Below are 17,041 nucleotides of genomic sequence, written 5' to 3'. Positions count from 1 at the left end.
AGAAAATGCATTTCTTTTCCATTTACTGTTTTTAAATAAACCATTTCTATAGAGTGAAATAGCAATCTATTTTCAAGCAAATCAGATTGGATTTCTGTTTTATGTAGTCTGTTTTTATATTTAATTAAAAACTACATGTTATATGATGTGCAATAATTGCTATATCAAAAGCATACTTTTGGAAATGTACTTTTTTAAAAAGAGGTTCACTCAATTCAAGTTCTACTATATTTTCCCCAATTATGCAGATCTTTTATATGGCAATATTTAAATGTCAACTGTCACTCCTGTTAACTAATCATGACCTAGCATGATGGAAAATATTTTATAAGAAAACTACTAACATGAAGTTTTTTCAGTTACAGTAAGAAAAAAATCTCTGCAGAATATATTTATTAACTAAAGATACACAGCATGAAAACCTGTAAGTTTCAATAATGAAATTTTAAAAATTCCTAATCAAAACTTCTGCAAGGAATGACTAATACAAAATAAAATCTCACATATTTCATGAGCTAATAAAATTGTACCTGTCAGGTTTGACAAATTAGTAGTCTTGACCAAGTGACAGTCCCAAAATATCCACATAAAAGTTACCCATATTTTGATATTTTAAAGATGCTACCTTTAAAAATTCAAAATAGATTTGTAAATATGTACTTTAACAACTAAAAATTATCTGATTAATAAAAGCGTAGATAACAAAGAGTAAATTATTTAAAGAAAATATTTTTTAAAAACAATAGGAATCCAAGGCTCTTTTCTGAGAATGCTAGAGAGACAATGAGAACATCAAAGATTTCCTTTGTTGATTTCGATCATGTGTAAAGAGGGGGAGATATAATGTAATCAAAATGAAATACAAAAAAGTATAAGAATTGCAGTCCTCAAAAACAAACATTAAAAGGCTCTTTTATTTTTCTTTGTTATTTTTCTGTCTACATTTTAAATAAAAACTAATATTCTATCATTTAAAATAAATAAGAAATAGCTACAGAATACGCATACAAGCAAAAGACAAGAGTTGTTTGAACTCAATTAATAAAATAAAATTCTCCTTAGGTGAGAGGGGAAAAGGCGGTACACAGATGGCTATGTGTATGGCTTTGATAGTCTTGGAGCTTGGATAGGCACTTCATCATTCTGCCTACCTACATTTATCTGTTAAAATTATTATCAAATATCAGCCAGGATGCAGTCGTGAATCACAGGCTGCTCCTCGTCTTCAGGGGAATGATACAATGACGGTCTATTCATCAGTGCAGCAATCGGCACAAGTAATTAGTTCCCTAGACTGAGATCTCCTACAAAGTCTATTTCAGTCAGCACCACAAACATATGACGATGTAAAGCTAATGAAAGCTGCTAAAATTTGTTAACCTTTTCTGCCATCAATCCTTCTAATATCCTATGCTTCAGTATTATGCAAAGGTGGTAAATTATTAATTTGCCATTCATCCATCCTTCTGAATTTTGAGTCAAATTAAATGATGTCATTCTTCTTGATAACAATTAAAATTATAAGAGATATTAAGCTGCTATTATAAAATTATTACTAAATTAGGTAACAATAGATTCTAGTATAATGCATGAAAGTGAAGTCAAATCCAATGACTATTAAAGGATGTACAAAATAATTTTTGTCATACAGTAGGAAAACCAGAGGAATTATAAAATCATTCACAAATTTATCAAGTAACTCAAAGACAATACCTCGAAGAATAATAACCAAAATTAGGAGGAAGTAAAAGTATAATATTTATTGTTATGCTCTTAGACACTAACAAAACATGGTCACAATGGTGACATTTAGCTGAAACAAGAGCACCAATATATCAGGAATTGAGAATTTGTTCACATAATAGAAAAATTTTTAAGATAAGCTGCATTTACCCAAGTATATACTTCTGTCTTCAAATGTAAACGTTCTACCAAATATTAAAAAAAATTTAGATAAAATCCAAATAGAATTTTTACCTCATCAAGATACTCTTTATACCTTAGCATGATAATCTTTACAATATCCTGAAGGCATATCTCAGACTATCTTCCCAATACAAGTAGTCTACCTCCTGTTACAAGATTTAAAATAATCTGAAGGCAAAGCAAAAATCACTTATTTCAGATCACAGATCTAGAATGGATTACAAAAATCACCTAGAGAGAACAATAATTTCAATATATTTTTTGAGAGTATCTTCATATAAAGCTCTGCTTCAGGTGATATAGGAAACATACCCTTAAGGAATTTACTTATAACGGAATAGCTATTAGCCTCATTTGAAAAATAGCATTTATCATCCAATTTCTGATGGTGAGAATAATACATGCTCTTTGGGAAAAAAATCATACTCATTTTTTCAGATGAGGGTAATTACTGGCATGGTTAAAGTCATTTACATAGCAACAGACCTGAGCCTGAAAATTCAATGTTTTGTCCCCCTAACCCTGCTTCCTCTAACAACATGCACTCTCAGTATAAAGCTCTATCAAAGAAAAAATGAGGCAGGCTTTGTCATTTTAGACCAGAATTGGAAAGGGGAATGTGTAGGTTTCAATCATCAACTTACTAAAAGTTTTAATCATTCACATAGAGATTTCAGTCTCATATAGGAAATACTGCCACTCCCTCCCTAAAATCCCTTTCTAGGGGAAAGACGATAAGAAATCGACAAATTTGGCATGTTGATCCAACTCTCTTCCCATAAGGTTATTGAATGAACTAAATAAAATACTGTACATTTTTAAGTTATCACCATTGTACAGCTAGAAAAATTAAAAAGACTTCAAGCATTCAGAAACAGACTATTGACTAAATACAAGCATGGATAAGATGAGAAATCACTTATTCTAAGAACTCAGAAATATATATCTAGATAATTATATACTTATACCTCTATATACCTGTATCTATCCAAAAAAGTATATTAATAATACATGATACCACATTCCAAAACTTCATCTACATCCAGTTCCACTAATAATTAATACTAAGATCCCAATAAGTATTCAAATTAAGGATGTGAGCCGAGGATCCATAAGATCTGGAAATAAAGGCTCCTCTATAAAAGGTGTTAGAATTAGATCTCCTATTAGTACACAATCTCCAAGTCCTAAAATCTTTGACTAATAGGAATACATGTCTTTGAAAAGTTGTAAATGACACTGAAATTAAATGTTCTCACTTTTCTTTCTAATGATTTCTCCCCCATTCTTTGGTCTAATTTCAAAGTCTGAGATTAAAATTACAATGTAGTCACTGTGTTTTTCCTAATTCTAAGCATAAGTCATGTAATAATCTTTCACGTTTTAGAAAAACTTCACATTTATGTGTTTATATACGCACACTTTTAGCATATTGCTACAATCTATATAAAATATAAAACGATGCCATTTTAATGTACAGAATATGTATTTTCTGTTCTATAAGAACAGAATTGAATAGATTGTTGAAATAAACCTTAGAAGGAAATATAACTCAAGCATCAATAGACAGGTTATTTATTCCCTTTCCTAGAAGGTCTACTATGGTTAGTGATTTGATCAGGTAAAACAAACGAATAAGACTGAGCCAAATGAGAATTGGTCGGAAAAGGTAGAAGTATTAAAACACAGAATCAATAACTAAGGTATGATCCACATTCTTCTTCTAATAGTTGAACGGCTTAACTATAAATAATCTATATTTTTCACATGTAAATTATAAGACTTTAAAGTTTAGTTTTCTCGGAGAAAGTATGGTAAGCCAATTAGCCAATTAACAATGTATGAATGGATGGATATTGAAACAAAATCCTAAAATATTTTCTAATAACAATGATAGACTCTTTACCTTGAGCCAACGCTACGGATATGAGGATTATTAAGATATTGTCCCTGACCTCATGGAGAAGACAGATATGAAAATAAACAAGAATTAAAAAAAAAGTGTGATAGAGCAGAGCTCTATTAAATGGCTATTAAACTGCACAACTTCAGGGGTCACTGTTCACATCAAAATTTGTGTAAATGGCACTCCTGGAGTTGTGCAATGCTCATTCTGCATTGCTACATGAATATCCTATGAGAACGATATGGTGCTATGAGAACACCCTATCTTTTCCCCTCTCCATTACAATGCCCCAGCTCCTTTCTTTCTCTCCCAGAATTACATCTAATCTTGGGAACAGGGAAGAGAACAAGGCCAAACTATCAATAGCAGTCACACAGTATTTCCCTGCTGTAGGAAAAGGTGTTCAGACCAGGAACATGTTTGGTCGTCAAAAAACAGGCAAAATTCAGTACGCAGAATAAAATAATCAAGTACAAGAGAAATATTACATTTATTTCACTGAAGTCGTTAACTTCATATTACTTTATTAAGGTAGATTATTTTCTTGATATTGTTCTATTAAAGTAGAACAAGGTTAATTACTGAAATCAGTGGTAGCTGTATAAGTATTCCAATTATTCTATAACCTAAATGTATTGACGTTTACTATTCAAATTAGTCAGATATATGCACGTCTGTTATCTCACTGGTTTTAGTGACATTTTACTGTAACTTGGATCTACATCAATAAAAGAATGATAGTTTTAAAAAGAAAAATGTCACTATGAAATTATATTAGAAAAATTTCCCATTTTCCAACTTACTGACTTTCTTGTGACAATACCTGATAAATCCTGATGACCTTAACAGAAGTCAGTAATAAGTTCTTCTGGCTAGAGAAAAGCTCTTAATTCTAAAAAATTTTAGTACTTCATATCTTGTTCTTAAATTTTTACATTACCTGTTTTTCTAACTCCTGTATCTGGCTAGCTTCTATACATATTTTTAGATTAAAAATTCATGCTAGATATTAGCTACAACTTAAATAAACGGTAACCTCTAAAAAGAAGTCAACATTTTCAGTGCACTGTCAACTAGAAGATAAAAGTGCTTAAGTACTAGAAGGGTTTCGCTCTCTGCATAAATCTTGGTGAAATAATGTTCAGGTACTATAGGGTATCATACAATATAAAACAATGCTTTATCTCACAAACTGAAATCTACCTTCATACAGATAGACAAAGAATATTAACTAAAATCTCTGTTTACCAAGTACCAACTATAAATCAAATGCAAGTGATCTATGCACTGTGCTATCTTAATGAAAAGGAAAAAAGACCGCAATTGTATGGATTCCAGCAGAGGATTCTAAAGCAGAATTGCTTCTTTATTGAGACCTGACATAAAGATTTTAAGCCACATGGAATTTCTGCATGGTACTATTCAGTGTCTTTCTCTATTTGCTTTTAGAGACATCTAGACACTCATCTTCAATTGGTTATTAGTTCAGATATTTTAAAAGACATAATTTGGGGGCTGGCCAAATAGTGTAGTGGTTAAGTTCACCCTCTCTGTTTTGGTGGCCTGGTGTTCACGGCTTCAGATCCTGGGCGTGGCACTCACCAAGCCATGCTGTGGTGGTGGCCCACATACAAAATAGAGGAAGACTGGCACATACGTTAGCTGGGGGACAATCTTCCTCAAGCAAAAACAGGAAGACTGGCAAGAGATGTTACCTCAGGGCCAATCTTGTTCATACCCTCCAAAAGGCCAAAAAAAAAATAGACCCATAATTTTGCAACAAAGTCAATCATTCAAGAAATAATTCCACATTTTTCCTAGCTGTTGTTAGCCTGTTAACCATCTCTTTATTCACTTAGCATTTTCATCAGGGAGTAAGAAAAGTTATGAGAAAATCAAAACCTGGTGTTAATTATACTCAGTTAAAACTCTAATGAAAGACAACTAAAAAAAAAACACATTAAAATGATGTTGTTGGATACTGGAAGCCCTAAAACTCACCTCAGTAACCATACTATTTAGACAAATCTGATCTATTTTTCCCAAAAATCTAATTTAAAAAAATAACTTACCAAACATTTGTTGAGTGCCAACTATGTACCAGATCTTGGTACATACAAATGAACTATGCTGAGCTCAGCCTAAATTTTTTTTTAATATCTTACCTCTCTGAGACTATTAATGATAGTTTTTTTTTAAATTTTTCTTGTGTGTGAGGAAGATTGTCCTTGAGCTAACATGAATGCCAATCTTCCTCTATTTTGTACGTGGCACACTGCCACAGCATGGCTTGATGAGCAGTGTGTAGGTCTACGCCTAGGATCCAAACCTGTGAACCCTGAGCACTTAACCACTATGCCACCAGGATGGCCCCTAAGTTGTTTTTATGTTATAATCAGGATAAGGAAATTATAAATATCAAAAATAATACAACTTTAAAATAGATAGTATTTATCTCATTAGACTACTCTGTGCTAGACATCATGCTCTTTTATACACATTATCACCAAACCTCACAACAGCCTGCCACTGTCATTTTCATTTTGAAGATGAAGAAACTAAGTCTTATGCATCAGTAATAAATAGTAAGAATCTATGGACTTCAAAGCCAATAAGCTTTTCACATGACATTTCCTATAGAAACATTTATTGGATACTATCATAGCTATGATCAAAGTACTAATTAACTCTGCCCGGGAGGATTGAGGATTTCATTAAGGTTTCAATGAGAATCTATTTTGTATGTTCCATGAGGACAAGGGTTTGTGTCTATCCAATTCACTGACCAAGAACAATAACTGGAACAAAGCAGACAATTAATAAATAATCAATTAAAACGAACAAGATGACTTTTTAAAAGAAACTTAAATGATAAACAGGAGTCTGCTGGGCAAAATAGAAAAGGCATTACAAGCAGAAGAAACAGCATGGACAAAGGTATAGAGACATAAAAAGGCACCTTTTTCTAAGGAAGTTCGGGTAAGAAACATCATTTTGAGGCAGCCTCAGAGTGGCAAAAGCTAAGGTAGGAAACATAGGTTTAGAATCAAGATTTTTGTCAAAAGGCCTGTATAATTAACCAAAGTAGCTCTTTACATCTCACAGTCAACAGAGAGACAACCAAGCTTTCTCAAAACAAGATTAATATGATCAGCCTTATATGTTGCACGGCAGCAATATGAAAGAAGGCAATGGGAGTGGAGCCCAGAGGGTAAGATTCAAGAGACATATTTGAAGTAGAATAGGTAAGATTTGATGAGACATTCAATAGGGGAGTTGAGGGAAAAGGAGATAATGAGAGTAAAATTGAGGTGGGTGACAAAGGGGCTATGAGGAGATAAAGATGCTATTTAACTGAAACGAGGCAGGTTAAGTAGGTGTGCTTGGGGAGAACATTCATGTCCCGGATACCTAATAATGTCTAGGCAGGTATGTCTCATAAGTAAGCAATATAACTTAGGAACTCGAGAAAGCAGCCTGGGTTAGAGATATAAAGTTGGTAGACTGATCAATCTTGGGAGCTGATGGATTTAGATATTCATCTAACAAAAGTTTACTGTGTGTTTATCATAAGCTAGGTATGGTGCTAGATCCAGAGAAAACTATATTGAAAGAACAAAAGAAAAGTGAAAATGAAATCTGAGAAATTTCAATATTTAAAAAGTTACAGGAGAGGAAAAGAACAATGGAATAAATAGAGAAGGAAGTAATTGCTCCTTACAATCAGTAAGATAACAGGAAAATCAAAATAGAATGGTGCCCAAAAAAGACAAAGAAGCAAAAAAACTCCTCAAAGCAGTGAGTGGGCAGCAATATTTAATTTTGCATAAAAATATTCAGAAGGATGAAGAATGAGGAGAAGCTTTTGTTTATGTTTTTGTATTTTTAACAGTTTTATGATATATAGTTTATATATCATAAAGTTCACCTTACATATATTTTAATATACATATTAAAGTGTATAATTCAATGGTTTTTAGAATATTTACAGATGTGTATGACCATCAACGTAATCCAATTTTAGAATATGTTTACTTCTCCAAAAAGAAATACCATATCCATTACCAGTCACTCTCATTCTCCATTCCTTAGGAATGGACATACAGAGGATTTCACAGTACATACGCTCAAGGTAGGTGAATGTGTTTGCTTTGGCTTGGAGCTTCTTAAGTTTGGACCAATTTTAGAGTAAGTTAAATTGTAAGTGATTGGTAACCAAAAAGCATTTTTATTAGTATCAGAACTTTTAGGAGAGCTTAACAGCTATGAGAATGTATATATATCTATTTTTTTTTAACATTTCCAATATCTCTAAGGAACCAAATAACTGAGTCTAATTTACCTTTCAAGGGAGACTCTTTAAAATCAAATTTATAACTAATTCATACTATAATATACCTAACAGCTAAAATTTTGGAGTAATTTATATTAAAACCCACTAGTCTCTAAAATTTCTGGTTATGATATAAAAACATTTTGGCTTCATTTCCCTTAAAGTATTTAAAATTAACTACTATACTATATACGGGATCTATGATCTCCACATAAATCATTTATCATCCATGGACCTCCATTGCCATACATAAAATAATTATAACTTGTCCAGCCTATCTCATAGGGCTGTTGTGATGAATCAAATGAAATGGAGTATATGAAATTGCTTCAACAATAGTAAAATGCTATGTAAGTTTATGGTATTATTTTCGGTTAACAATGAATTTAAATGTTTGGATACTTCTAGATGTCATTTACTTTGATACAGCATGTACTTAAAGTAGTATCACCAGTGATTTCAAAAGTGATTAAAAACAACAACAAAAAAAACCCTGATTAAAATGCCCTTTAACAGCCCCTGGTAATGATTAGCTCCCAGCCCTTGGCAATGATTAGCTTACTTTCTTCCTCTACAGATTTACCTATTCTGGACATTTTCTATAAATGGAATCATACCGTATGTAGAATTTTGTGACTAGCTCCTTTCACTTAGAATAATGTTTTTGAAGTTCATCCATATTGTAGTATGTATCAGCACTTTATTCCTATTTACTGCCCAAGTAATATTTTACTATACAGATATATTGCATTTTGTGTCTCTGTTCATCAGGTGATGAACATTTGAGTTGTTTCCATTCACGGGGTGGGGAGGAGGAATCTTTAGGTTTTATAATTAGGAAACTGAAGTACTCATTTGGTTACCTACCTAGCATTTACTTCTCTCCCCTTTCCTAACTCTTTCCTAAGAATTACAATTTTGTTCAGATATCTATCTCTTCTTAAATGGTTTGATGGTTTACAGGCAGCTTTCTATAAGTCAATTATAATAATCCTGTTATTCTTGCCAGTGACTGCCAGAATCTAGCTTTAAGCCAATCATTGCATAAATTTTGCCTGGCAATCATCTTTCATCAATCTGAAATGCATAACTTTTATTCAGTGGTTTAGGTCAGTAGTTCTCCCATGCTTCTGATGGACTGGAACAAGGAAACAGTAGACTCAGTTGGTGGCAGCTATAACGTAACAATGAAGAAAACAGACTGGGGAAAAAGTTTACACATCTAGGGACACAAAACTGAAAGAACTGCAGAAAAATGGAGCTAAAGACCACCCTCAAGCCTTTACATATCTGCACTTCTTATTATGAAAGATAATATACTTCTTCACAATTTAATGAAGTAAAGAATTTCACTTCGATTAGAGCCAGGTTTTCTACTACTTGTCTTTGAAACCATCTACCATATATAAAAATTACTGGTGATGTTATGAGCAATTTGATTACAGTTGTGAAAGAAAAACTAGACAGTAATGAACTCGTGCTTTGGTGGAGATAGTTAATATTGACTTCCTTTTAAAAATTTTTGACAAAGAAAGGAATTAGGGATATAGGGTGGTTGTTTAAAGAGGGTAAAGAACAGACTTAAGCATGTTTGCAGATGAAAAAGACTAAGTCAAAAGAAAGAGAAGAGACTGAAGATGGCAAGGGGGAGGCGGACAGGAGTAGGATTTTAGAAAGACAGTAGAGGTACGATCCAGTGAAAGATTGCGTGATTACTTTGGAAGTAAACAGTCCCCTCCTTCTCTGTGGCAAGATGGAAGGAAGTAAGTCTGTATTTTAAAAAATGAGTTTAGGGTTGAAGAAAAGAAAAACTGAAGGCCTGATTTTGGCCTGATTATTTATTTATTTATTTATTTATTTTGGGGGAAGATTAGCTCTGAGCTGACTGCTGCCTCTTTTCACTGAGGAAGCCTGGCCCTCAGCTAACATCCATGCCCATCTTCCTCTATTTTCTATGTGGGACGCCTACCACAGCATAGTGTGCCAAGCGGTGCCATGTCCACACCCGGGATCTAAACCGGTGAAACCCTGGGCTGCCAAGAAGCGGAACGTGTGCACTTAACTGCTGCACCACCAGGCCGGCCCTTTGGCCTGATTTTTTTTTTTTCTCTATTAAATAGAAGGCTTTTGACTAAAGAATAGAATATGAGGGTTAAATTTAGAAGAGCTGTCTTGGGGAATGTGAAAGAAAGCTGACTAAAGGAAAGTTTAAGGAGGACTAAGTAGTTATGAAAGTCTAATTGAGATTGGAAACTATGCATTTAGAGTGGCACTAATCTGTACAACTGTGAATTTTTTTCCCTCCAGGCTATACTCAGTAACCTAAAAACAAGAGTAAAAAGAGCAGTTGGCTAAATTCACTCAAGATTTAGGACTAATTTTGGTTGGCAGGTCAAAATAAGGAAAGTTAAGGAAAATGAGTAGACTGGTGAGAATGTCTAGAATGGGCAAGGATAATAAATATATGATCTTTCTGGACTTCAATAAAATAATTAAATATGGGCTTTATGAGACATTGATTCATTTGGAAACCAAATTTACCCTTCTTCCCAAGTCACTTATATTGATAATAATTTGGCTTCCTGATAAATTAATCAATATGACTGTTTAATCAAATGCATCTAGTCCCTTTATCTAATGCTGTTGCGAGTTTTCAACTTGTACTAAAATATGCCTAGAATAAGAATGGAGGCTTATATTGTATTTGAAGGCTGTCTTCAGTCTTCAAGCTATAGAATCACTGTAGTAAACAGTCACAGAGCTGGACAATATGCAATGCAGAGAACAATATGAAGTATCAGGAAGGCAGAACCTCACTCTTTTGAGAAATATATTACATTATGCTCTGGGAAAGGGGATGGGAACTAAAATTTAGTGACTGCCTATAATGTAGCCGGCACTCTGCTAAGTATTTTATATGTGATCCCATTTAATTCTCAAAACAACTCTATAAATCAGGAATATAATCCCAATTTAAGAGGTGAAGAACTGAGGTCACTTAGCTACTAAGAAACAGAGCTAGACCTGACATCTGTGACTTTCCATTACCAAAAGATTTCAGTAATGCTACTTTGTTAATGCTACTTCCACGCTGGATATCTTCCAGTGGGCTAAGATATTCATATTAGGCTCATTAGTATATTGATTATGACAGTTTATTGTATTGGAATGAGCTTAAACATCTCTTTTATAAAATGACAGGTTTGAATGAGACCAAAATTTTTTATAAATTATGTGAAAAACTATTACCACACATTCCAATAAAGAACAATTATAAAATATATAATTTTTCCAGTATTAGCATCACCCAAAATTGAAACAGCAAAGCTATTAGATTTGGGGACAGGAGGGAATGGGTTATAAGGCTCTATTGCTTTTGAACAGGTAAGTAAAACTAAGGTAAATACTAAGTACCGTGTAGTGCAGGTCAACATTTGTAACTGAAAAGCCTGGAAGCTATTAATACCCACTGAGTGTTTCTAGTAGCTCCTATTACTTGTCCCAAATGTAGAAGAACTACATGGTTTATAAGCATGTACGTGAAGCCATAGCATAGCCAAGAACCACTGCTTTGGCATTTAGGACTTCTATTTCTCCCAAACTCCGGCCCTATATCACATCATTGGTGGTGCTGCTGTTCTTCAGATAGTTTATAAGTTACAGGGAGAGAAGGAAAAAGCAAAGAAATAGCCTCCATAGTGTAACATTTTTATCTTTAAACAAATAATTTAAAAGCTCAAATGTAGCAGCAACCCAGCATAATCCAACACTTCCTGCCTTTAATCCGAAACTCTCAGGAAAATACTGGTGAAAGCAAAAGACTGATTTTAACTTGCATAAAAGAAAAAAATATATACTGTGCTTTGCAAACTAGATAAATTAGCAAAAAGTATGTGCTCCTTATCCACAGGGGAGAACTGGCTTATTACATTACACTTCCAGGTTTTGAAGACAGTTGGAAGCCACTTCTTTCAATAGGTGCTGTCATCTCCCAGAAACTTTCTAGTACTTTCAATTTTGAAGCAATTATTCACATTCAGAAGTGATTTATTTTCCTCTTTCTTTCCTACATTTTACTTTTTCTAGCTCTTAATGATCAGTTCTGCTTTGGCTTAATTATATCATTTACACATAGTTTTTTGAGTGCCCACTACTATTTAGAAAGCTCTGGTTGAGGTGCTATACGCGATACCCATATAAGGAAAACACAGTCTAATCTCAAGGCATTTACAATCTAATAAATGGGATAAAATAAGCAAAAAAAGAATTATATGACATAAGATCCATGCTATGAGAAAAGTAAAAATCCAGAGCTTTGAAAATTCAAAAAAAATGGAGTAAGTGATCACATATGTTTTAAAGGGATCAGGAAATGCTTTAAGTAGCAAGAGATTTTTGAGAAAAATCCTTAAGAAGGGGTCAAGTTTCAAGTGATACACAAAGAAGATGGCATTGTAGGCTTTTCGGAGAGCATAAGCAAAAGTATAAACGTCAGAAAATTGGAAGCAGTCTTTAGTTGGCCCCAGTAGGAAATGAGGTATAAAAGAAAAGTTGGGGCCTAACCGTACCATAAAAGACCAAGGATGAAAAACTAATGAGTCTATATTTCACTCATTCACTCACTTACTCATTTAATCAACAAATACTTATTGAGCCCCAATGATGCACAAAGACCTATGCCAGGCACTCAAGATTTAAAGAGTCATTTTGTGATAAGGAAAGTCATTACCCTTAAGGACCTAATGGTCCAATGGAAGAAACAGATATATAAAGAGAAAATTAAAATACATGTGTTCCTTGTGAACACAGTGGAGGGACATTATCCAAAGTAATAGACAGCTTCTTGGAAGGCAATAACACAGAAATTGAGTCAAAGAGTTAACAGATGTTAACCAGAAGAATAAGAAAAGGAAAAGCATTCTTTCTGAGGGAATAGCAATAGCAAAGCCAAGTTAGTAAGAAATAATTGGGTATATGCTAAAGTTAAATGTTTCCAGAATTTTTTGAGAGTATAAGGCAAGAACTGGCCAAAGAAGAGGCTATAGAAAAAGGCAGGGGAGAGATCATGGATAAGCGTCTGAGGTGTCCAACTCCTGGTTAAAAATCTATGTGTGATTTTTTTTTTTTTTTTTGAGGAAGATTAGCCCTGAGCTAACATCTGTGTCCATCTTCCTCTACTTTATGTGTGATGCCTGCCACAGCATGGCTTGAGAAGTGGTGCATGGGTCCACATCCCGCATCTGAACTGGTGAACGCCAGGCCACCTAAGCAAAGCTAGTGAACTTAACTGCTATGCCACCAGGCTTGGCCCCTTATGCGTGACTTTTTCACGCCTGACTACAGACAATTACAAAGGCTCTACCTGCGAGACATCATGGGGGAAATCTACCCTCCTACCCAAACCAGACTTCGTGTACAGCCAGTGCATTGCAGTCTCTGAAGGAAGTTGTAGTCTAGGACTCAGACTCTACTGGCCAGGCATGCTCTTTGCATACTTGCCTTCCTAAGCTCCACCCTCATCCTAGGTTTCTTTAGCTGAAGCCTTGGGGAGAGGTCCTCTTCAGGCACCTCTGCCAAGGCCTTCTTACCAGAGGAGGAAGAGAAAACCGTAAAGACACTTTCCCCACTCTCACTCGGTCCACTCCAAACCCTCTCTCTCCCTCCCTTTGCCTCTTGCCAACCTCAGGGTCCATAAACTGCTGGAACCTTTTGTTTGGAGCTCTTTCAACAGTGAGATCATCCCCACATCTACACTGAGCCATGCTGATTCATGCCAATTCATCTCACCCTTCCCCAGTATGGCATTCCATGGGGGAAAATCGAACAGGGGGAGCACTGTGGTTTAAGACTCTTGCTTACCACCACAGTAAGTGATTAAAGGCTAAATTCTTTCATTTTTGTTTTGTTGCTTTAATCAGCTACTCCAACAACTGATAGCTCAGCTCACTCTCCCAGCTCAGCTGTGCTCCTGCTATCATCTATGTCATGTTAAGGAGTTTGAGTTTTATCCTGTAGCAATGGGGAGATACTGAACAGTTTTAAGCAGGTATTGTGACCACAGAACAATAACTCTGGAAAATATATAAAAATTAGATTAGAAGGAAGAAATATCTGAAATGAGGACACAAGTAAAGAGTTTATTGGAATAATTTAAGCAAGATGAGAGTCCTCAACGTTAATTTTTAAATTAATCCCGAGCTGCTGAAACAGAACGTGAGCACTTAACCTCTGTGCCACCGGGCCGGCCACAAGAAGACCATTTTGGATGGATAAAGAGTTATGGTATAAGTAGAAATCAAACAGTTACTAAGAGAATGAGGAAGGCATTTGAGTATTTTAAGCAGAGAAGTAACATGATCTGCCACATTTTAACGTGATCCCTCTGACCATTCCAACTCTGGGTGGGAGGGTGGGAGAACGATATTAGAAGTACAAAGTCCAGTTTGTAGACTTTTGCAATAATCCAGAAAAGGATGATGTCTGGGAACAAGTGGCTGCAGTGGAAGTGGTGAAAAGTCATTGAATTCTGAATGTATTTTGAAAGTTAGGTCAAAAGGACATGCTGACAGATCATATACAAGGTCTGAGAGGAGAGGAAGCAATGATACTGTAATGATTTTGATCTGAGAAACTAGAGGAATAGAATCAACACTTACAAACATGGAAGAGAATATGAGAGGAATAGGTTTTGATAAGGAAGGTCAGAAATTTGGTTTTAAACATGTTATGTGTGAGATGACTATTAGAAATCTGTGGCAGTAAAGGGCTAACTATTCACCAAACCTATTTTCCTCTTCTATCTAGGCATACAACTAGACCACATTTCCCAATCTCTTCTGTAATTGTGTGGCCATATGACTGAGCTCTAGTCAGTGAAATGTAAGCAGAAGTGATACGATTCACTTTAAACCTGGCCTATAAAACTTTTCTATACACAATTGTCCATGTTCCTTCCACTGGCTTGATACAGATGAACTTGACAATCTTGTAAGCCAAGAACTAAAGATTATGGAGCTACAAGATGGAATAAATTATCTATCAGGAACATCTATTTTGTACTTTATATGAAAAAGAAATAAAGTTCTATTATGGTTAGCCATTAAAGAGATTTTGGGATTTATCTATTAAGGCAGCTTATATTGCCATAAGCAACACAGATATTCAGAGATGTTGAATAGACAACTGATATAATATATGAGTGTGGAGTTCAAAAGAAAGAATCTGACAGAAGACATAATTTTAGAGTCATCAATATATTGTGTTTATATAGGTGTAGACTGGTTAAGATCTTAAAGGAAGTGAGTGGAGCCAAAGAAGAAAAGAGAAAAGGAGTACTACAAAGACTAAGGTCTGAGTAACCCCAGTAATAAAGAGGTTGAAAAGATGAGGAAAAACCAGTAAAGAAATTTGAGAAGTGGCCATTGGTAGGAGGAAAATCAGAAGAATATGGTGTCCCAGAAACCAAATGGAAAAGTATTTCAAGGAGGAGGCAGTAAACAGCCATGTCAACGGGTATCAATAATTCAAGGAAGATGAAGATTGAGAATTGACTATTCGATGTAGCAATATGGATGTGACTGGTGATCTTGAAAAGAACAGTTTCAATAGAATGGTGAGACAAAAGCCTGAGTGAAGTGAGTTCAAGAGAAGAATGAGAGAAGAAAAACACAGCAAGTAGAAACAAAACTTTAAAGTTCTTCAAGAGCAGTAAAGAAGTCATTTATATCCTGTACTAGACATAGAACATTATAAACTTTTGGGGGATAAACACCACGAATGCAAACAGTCCTACCAAATAACACTACACAAATGTTATAGAATTTTACAATATAAGGAAATTCTATGAGACCTGAACACATCAGTAGAATACCGTAGGTATGGACAAGTTTAATTTCAAAAGATAAAAGGTCAAAATCACAAAGGCTGCATACGCATCTAAGGGTTCATTCGTGTTCAATTCATTAATCTGCAGGGGCAAGGATATTAGTGCATTGTGTTGGTAAACTTGTTAACTAGGGCTTATGCTTTGAATACTGATACTAAAGTACCAATATTCAACATTGAATAGGAAGAGAAAATGGTCCTTAAAAACTCATTAATGGGAGCTGAAATAGCTCTAATAAGCAACATTACTATCTATATTAATTTCAATAACTAAAAATAGACTAAAAAAAAACCCCAGAATCAAGTAAGTTTTAATAACAAAACAGTGAATCCTATATAATTACATTATTAATATAGACTGAGAAGAAAGGCTATAATGGAAGAAAAGTAGAATTCTACACATTTAAAATGAATAACAAACAGCATTACCAAATCAGACAACTTAATGTCTGTCTCAGAGCTTTCATACATTCTAACTGGGGTACATAGTAGCCATACAAGCTACACATCCGTTTTGTTCTACAAGTTCTTTGCTATAGCCACTAAACCTTGTCTCTTAATCATATTAGAATGCTACCACATTAAAATGCACTGTTGGAAGGTTCTCCACTGGACATTTATATTCCTGTCTTTATACTCCTATATAATCAGCTTTTGAAAATTACTGTAGTTAAAAGTTTACTTTTCATTACTCTACTTCATTCATTTGGTTATATATGCTGGGATAGGGATATAGTATGGGGGGAAAAAGCCAAGAAACACCCTATTCTCATATCATTTACACCCTTGTCTGTCTGAATGACTATTCCAAATAAGATCTTGCCACAGAAGAAAGTCATTTTTTAGTAAATGAGGATTATGCAGCATAACAAAAATACAAATGAAAGGCAGAAATGTTCCAAAGGGTTCATGAGATTCCCTCAACCTTGCTTTTCACTAGGAAATAAGAAAATTAAGCTTAGGGGCCGGCCCCGTGGCCGAGTGGTTAGTTC

At 34.5% G+C, this 17,041-nt stretch overlaps 1 protein-coding gene across 5 annotated transcripts in view; it reads right to left on the bottom strand.

The window, feature by feature from the left end:
* The window catches only part of LRBA (LPS responsive beige-like anchor protein), a 706,265-nt gene that overhangs the window by 295,691 nt on the left and 393,533 nt on the right, over nucleotides 1-17,041 (bottom strand). The gene's annotated exons all lie outside the window — the stretch shown is intronic.

Source organism: Equus przewalskii, chromosome 2 (genome assembly GCF_037783145.1).
Source record: "Equus przewalskii isolate Varuska chromosome 2, EquPr2, whole genome shotgun sequence".
In the NCBI taxonomy this organism is placed as follows: Eukaryota; Metazoa; Chordata; class Mammalia; order Perissodactyla; family Equidae; genus Equus; species Equus przewalskii.
Note: the sequence above shows the minus strand (reverse complement) of the source record. Positions and strands in the feature narration are given on the sequence as shown.